A 7,082-nucleotide genomic window follows, 5' to 3' on the forward strand; every position below is an offset into this window, starting at 1 on the left:
TTTTTGAGCATATTTTAATTTATTTTTATATCTCCAAGTACATAGTGTAAAAAGTAATAAATGGAGCCGCTTTAAAAGTGGCATTGAAGCTGCCACCCCAGAGGGAACTGCCTTGTGTGTGGTTCGTCAAACCTTTGGAATGTTAAAACATTCAAAATAACCTTGGATCTCAAGTAAGTGCTCTCAGTTTAGTCTCTTGTATTTTTAGGTTAACAATATTACCTAACAAGATACTGACATACCTCCTAGCATGATACTCATTAAACTTGGGCACAATATGAGCAAATAAACTTTCTGACTTTGGATTTGAGAGGCAATACATCCCTTGGTTCATAGACTCGACATTTTTTGCCATTTTTCTGTATTTCCCAGTCTTAGGTATATTTCATATATGTGAGGTTCCTATAGGAGTGGATGAATTATTATTTGAGGTAAAACTGTAAGAGTAATATTTGCCTGTACATGAAGAATTGATGTCAGAGAGCATCACTAACCACAAGGGGAAAATGAAGCCAAGGGGAGAAACCAGCATTGGTGGGGAGTTGAAAATTCAGTGTTTTTGAAAGCAAAATTATTAGATTTTTTAATGCCTCGCTATTCCTGGATAGTTGTAACACTGAGTACCTTTCCTGTGTACCTAGGAGCTGGTCCTTATTAAAGGGAAGTACTGCTATTCTGACTTATAAGAGAAGTTTTGAATCGATCCATGGTGGAGTCTAGTTGGATGTAGACTAGTTAGTGCTAAGCAGTATTGGATTCCTCATGCGCTGAATGATAGACATTTAGAACTAGTGTTCTCGGTAACTAATTTCTGGGCTCAACCCAAAGAGTGTACATGGATTTTATATCTCTCTTCCTTGGAGGCAGTTTTCCCTGGGTGTCTGAGCAATATCAGTGGATAACTATACATGTCTCACTGGTGGAAAAATACCTCCTTGCTCTCTCCTACTGAGGGAGATAAGTCTTTGCAAGGCACCTCAGGTGAGCTTTGTCTCGATAAGGGTTCAGTCCTCTTAGGGTGGTAGTGAGAAGAAAATGTTCACACAATGAATTATTATACAGCAGATTAGAGCTGGCAACTTTTGCCTGAAGGTTAATTTGCAGGCAGGCCAGCTCCAGCAGAGCCAATCAGACATCAGAACTCGCCTACACTTTCTAAGAGGGTGCCCTTGAGGTTGACTGGGACTGCTTCTGGGAACAGAGGTGAGGTGCGTCATGCCCTCAGGGTGCTGCAAAGGCCGGCAATGCATGACGTCTTCCAGTAACCGTGAACACTGCCCTTTCCGGGAACCAGGACCTCTGATTCTTTCCGGTGCCAGGCCGTTTTGTTCCACAGTTACAAATACTTCTTTTCTTCCTCCATAGGCCCTGCACAAGATAAGCAGTTTTTCTGTGTCCTGGCCCCACACATTTAAAATATTACTTTTTATAAATTGTTACCAAATAAAACAGAAAACAATCAAGTAGAATAAAAATGCTTATGATAAAATAAACAGCCTCTTGCTCCCTCCCACCTCTCATTCGCGGTCTGGTTCCTCAAAGGTTCTTCTTCCTGACTGCTTTGATCGTAGCCCTGAAGCTCAGCGGCCCTTCCGCTTCATTCCTCGTGTGAACGGAAAATACAGTCGAGTAGGTCGTTCTTTAATGTACGTAAACGTGTAAGGTGGAAAGTGTTATCCCTGCGATTTCCAACTGGAAAACTCTGAGGTTCAATAGTCCAAAGTTTTCTTAGATTTCTAGAAAGCATCTAGGAGTTTGTTTTATATAATAAAAGAGCTTTCATTCAGTACATGCCTCTATTTGTATCATATATGTATATTATATATTAATTTCATTTGTTCACATCATATAGTAATTGCAAATATTGTGTGCATTTATTACATGCATTACATGCCTGGTACACAAAGTGCTTTTTACTATGTGCCAGGTATGTAATGTGTCAATAGCATGTGATACATGCAATTACATGATTTATTTTACTTGTCCTAGCTCACTTAATCATCGTTTCAAGGCTATAAGGCATTGTAATTATCTTCATTTTACAAATAAGAAGACCGAGCCATGGGGGATTCATACTCTGTACAAAACTGCACAGCTAGTAAGCAAACTGTTTTAAAATTTGAGGATTATTATTAAAACAGAATATTATTTAAAAAGAGATATACATATCTCTTTCCTTTTTAAAATGATTTCTTTAAATATTATGAGAAGTCAGGAAAGTCATAAACAACCACTCAGAAATGCCATGATTCATTTAACTGTCTCTATATTTTTAGACATTAGGCTTCTTACTCTGATAAACAACATTGCAAAAATGTCATTATATAGAGCCATCATCTGCATTTTTATTTCCTTAGGATCCCTGAAAGTGAAATTACTGGGCCGAAAATTATGAGCAAATTTTTCCCCAGAAGGGATGTACCCTTCCTGTCTCCCCAGCCATGTCTGACTTACCTAAGATTTTATATTCACCAGTTTGTCCAATGAAAATGGTATTTTGTGTTAAGTTTTCTTAACTTTGATTATTGGTAAAGATACACACCTTATACATTTTAAATTTCAGTAGAACACTTGCTTTTTAAAAAAATTTCCATGATCTGTTCATTTACTAAAGTCACATTCATTTTGTTTTATTTTTCTACCTAGCAACGTTCACCCTAACTTGTGAAATCAGCTAGGAGCTCTCTGCCCTTCTCTTACCCCCTCATCCCCTCAGATCATAGCTTCTGAAGGGAAGAACCTGTCTGAAACCGACAACCAAAAAGGAGTAAGGACCGGAAGGTGGCAGGCATGAGAGGAACCAGGTGATTGCTTTGAGCCTCTTCTCTCTACTTCTTCAGGTAAGACAATCACTGACCACACATGGGGTCTTTACTGATGCATTGTTTTGCCCATTTAAAAATAACAGTACCATACATTTTTAATACCACAATAATAAAAGTGGCAGTGATTCTTAAAAATCTTTTGTTTTGAAATAATTTGGTTCACAAGAAGTTGTAACAATTATTCGGAAAGCTCCCATGCACCCATCACTCAGCCTCCTCCAAGAATAACTGTGCAATATTAAGCACTGTGCATTATTAAAGCAAAGACACTATGCTGGTGCACGACTATGAAGTAAACTATGGGCCCCTTTCAGAGTCCACCAGTTTTCATATGCATCTGGGTTCTTAAAGTGTATGTTTCATTACATTGACCCTGTGTGATGTGCAGAGATCTCTTTCTAACTAGAAAATAAACGTGAACATTTTAAAATATGTCAAACACTACCTAGATTTTTAGAGACTCAAAGAATTTCTTCTATTTTTAGGGTAGAAAATGTTTCAGGGAACATATGCCTCAGGCATTCGAGCTGTGGGCTCTCTATTGTGTTTAATTTAGTTAGTACCTCACTTAGGAGTCTTGCTCATTGTTTCAAGCAGGTTAAAACGCAATGTTCTGCAGTGCGCATGTGCACCATGAAGGAATTCCTTTGGAATTCCACTCATCCATCGCCAGAGGCTGAAATAGGTTAGCTTAACCGGTTTCTCAGAGTGCAGGGAACCAATTTCCCTGCAGCTGTTTTTACCCTTCACTCCAACCATACTTCCTCAGCAAAAATAGGATAAGGAATACTTTTCTGGTCTGCATTAAATGATAAAAAGCCCCCTTTTTTGCATGTCTCATTTTGTTTTCCGTAATCTTAGCCTATAGGAAAAAAATCAACAAGGAAAACTACACTAAATAAGAAAAATACAGAAAAACAGGTGCATCAAAAGAATGCCTAAAACATGGAATCTTGATGTTGCCCATTAAGTGAAAAAATGGGTGCTATTTGGGAACAAGACATAGAGAACTAATGTTTATTAAGCTCTGTACTGTGCTGGATGCCATACTGGGTGCTTTGAATGGCCTGATATAATTTTGGAAATTTAGACAATAGTGTATTAATGCTATTGACCTTGAGACAATTGTCTAATAGTATTTAATGAATAAGGATGGCAATCTAATGAGGCAAACAGAATCATAGTAAAGCCAGAGGCAAAAGAAAACATTAATTAATTTCTGGTTAATTAAGTGATACCATATTGTCAGGTGATCTCATTTGAATTATCTTGATTTCATTCTATAAATAGTTCATGATTTTAGAAAGAATTGGAAATATATAAAAATGTACAAAGTAGAAGAAAAGTTTAAATTTCCCCATCTCCCAATTCTTAGAGGTAATCCCTGTTAACAATTTAATGTGCATTCTTTCTGTCTTCATATCCTAAGTAAAAGAGTTAAACTTTTACTAGTATACAATAAGATTCTAATAAATTCTATTCATTTTCAGAAGCAAATTATTTTTTATTTATAATAATTGTCTTACTTTTAGCAATTATAATTTCTAGTTTTAAATATTGCTATTCTTAGGTTGCTAGTTAGGTATATTTTTCAAGGATCAATTTTTTTTCTCTCAGAAGTTTAGAATGTAATAAAAATTGTTAAAATCCACTGAGAAATTACTGTATGTGCAGGCACTTTGCCTACATTAACATATATTAACATATTTAGTTCTCATGAGAACCTTCAATCCTGGTACTCTCCCTATTTGAAAGTTGGGAATTTGAGGTGCACAGAAATCAAATCAATTGGCTAAGGCCACAAAACTACTAAGAGTTAACGCTAAGAATTAAACCCAGGAGGGCTTGAAATTACCTACATTAGTTAGACTATCAACATAGTCCCAGAAGTCAGATTTTTGTTCTTTCTGTACTTCTGTTTGTATAGTTTTAGTTACGTCTTCTAGTTCACCGAAATTTTCTTCTGTAGCTTCTAATCTGATTCCCACTCCATCCAGTATAATTTAAAGTTTAGAAATGATATTTACATCATTGGAAATTTCATCCCATTATTTTTATAGTCTCAGTAGCTCTGTTGTTTATATTCATATTTTCCTTGGCATCTTTGAGTGTGTATGTGTGTGTACATGTAAAGTTTAACCATCTTGATTATTTACTTTCTGTTTGTATTGACCGATTTTCCCCCCTGGTTATTGGTCACAATTCCTTGCTCTTCTCATATCTAGTCAATTTTTTTTTGTTTTTCTGATGCTAGACATTTTACTGCATTCAATAGTGGTGAAGTGTGTTTGAAAGTTATTGAAGTTACTTGTGGATCCTATTGAGGCTTGTTTTTAAGCTCTGTTGCAGCAATTCTAGAGTAATTTTACAGTATGTTTTTTTCTACAAGTATTAACAAGGTGTTACACTTCTGGGGTATATCTGAGACACTGCTCTTCAACAGGATTTCCACACCATGGCTGATCAGAATTCAAATGTCACATTTCATTCAGGTCTGGGAATTATTCAGTTTATGTTTCCCAGGCAGTTGTTTTTTGCTTACCTTATATCTTATGCATGTCACGTGTTCCTGGACTTTAAAATCCTTTAAATGCTTCAATTTTCCCTGAATGCCAATTCCTTTCTTTTCAACTCAGTGAGACTTCAGTCCTCTGCTCGGATGTTCATTGTCTTTCCTGTTTTTCAGGGATTGTGGTCTTGGCATGCCTGCTTTGTAATGTCTAAAAACTCTTGTTTCCTCTGTTTTGTTTAGTTTTATAATTCTTTACATTTGAAAGTCCAGTATCATTTACTCTACTGTGGCCCAGATCCACTTTTCATAGGCAAGCATTGAAGAAAATTCTCAATCTCTTATTGTATCAGAATAAAATAGGTGCTTCAGGTGGTTAAGATTCAGGCTAACATTCATGGCATCATATTTTTAGAAGCGTTTTGGAAGATTTTGAATTTTCCTTTAAAAGTATACTTCATATATCATTTTGGAATTAGAGTAGTAGGATTTTAAAAAAATATTCAAAGTGTCACACCTAAAACCAATATTTTTCAAACAGCACATACAAGTCAACTCCATTTCAGTGGTTAAGGGGTTCAAGTTCAAGAGTCTGAATATTTAATAAACACTGGAATGACTGATGCAGGTTTGCAAAGCACACACTTTGTGGAAAACTGTTCTAAACCCCTAAAAAGCCTAAAAGCTTACCTCTGAATTCCCAATCTTACCTCTTTTACTCCACTCTTGATAGAAGGTACATATAGTTCAGTGCCAAGTGCTTTGATCAAGTTGATGGGCAAACACGGGAGACAGTAAGGGCGATGATCACAAATGTACTTTCTTGGTGAGACTGTTTGGACATAGGCCTTCCTATTACCAGCTCTGCCAAAGTGCTTAGGCAATATAATCTCTCTGAACCTTCCTCATCTATAAAATGGGCAAAAGAATGGATTTGGATTATTGGTGAAGCTCAGTTAGATGAAGCATGTGCAGAATAGGCCCTATTACTGCAATCAAGAGATAACTAGTAATCCTGGTCTAAATTTCCTGAAATCTTTTCTTAACCCAAAAGAGGGATAGTGTCTCTCTTACTGTCTCCTTTGCACCTTGTGCATAAGTCCATGTGGCCCCAAGGCTGGGGCACCTGTGCTTGTGGAAGGGGCTTCCTGGACTGCTGGGACCCCCGCTGTTTACTCACACCGACAGGCAGAGTCTGGTAATCTATCTGTGAACTGCAGAATTCTAGAGGCCTGGCTTTCCTCTCTGTATTCTCAGTGCCTAAAACAATTTAAAGCATACCATAGAAAATAATTTAATAATTTATTTTTACTCTTAAATAAATTAATAAATGAAGATTACACAAAAACCTGGAAAGCTCAGGCCTTTTTGCTGTTCCTGCTGCTGCTTTTGTTCCCCCTCTCCTCCTCCTTCGCCTCCATTTTTGTCTTATTCTTTGATGTGTTTTAGAGGACTTTGCCTTTTGCATTCCTAAGCTGTCTTTCTAGGCACAGGTTTTGAGCAATAGATGTTTACAGGGCTTTCCAAATCCTCCTAAACTCAAGAGGATGATTTACACATCAGGGCAACCTGAGACTGATGTCTCTACTCTGAATGTTCCACCAGGGTGAGGAGGAAAGGTCATCTTAGGGCATTCGCTCAGAGTTATAATTGCACCAAGATACAAACCTGTAAACGACAGAACAAGAATCGGTTCATTGTTACGTTCCCCCATTCCTGGCACATAGCAACCATTCAATAAATATTTG

Source organism: Artibeus jamaicensis, unplaced genomic scaffold, assembly GCF_021234435.1.
Source record: "Artibeus jamaicensis isolate MK-2021 breed Jamaican fruit bat unplaced genomic scaffold, CSHL_Jam_final contig_233, whole genome shotgun sequence".
NCBI lineage: Eukaryota > Metazoa > Chordata > Mammalia > Chiroptera > Phyllostomidae > Artibeus > Artibeus jamaicensis.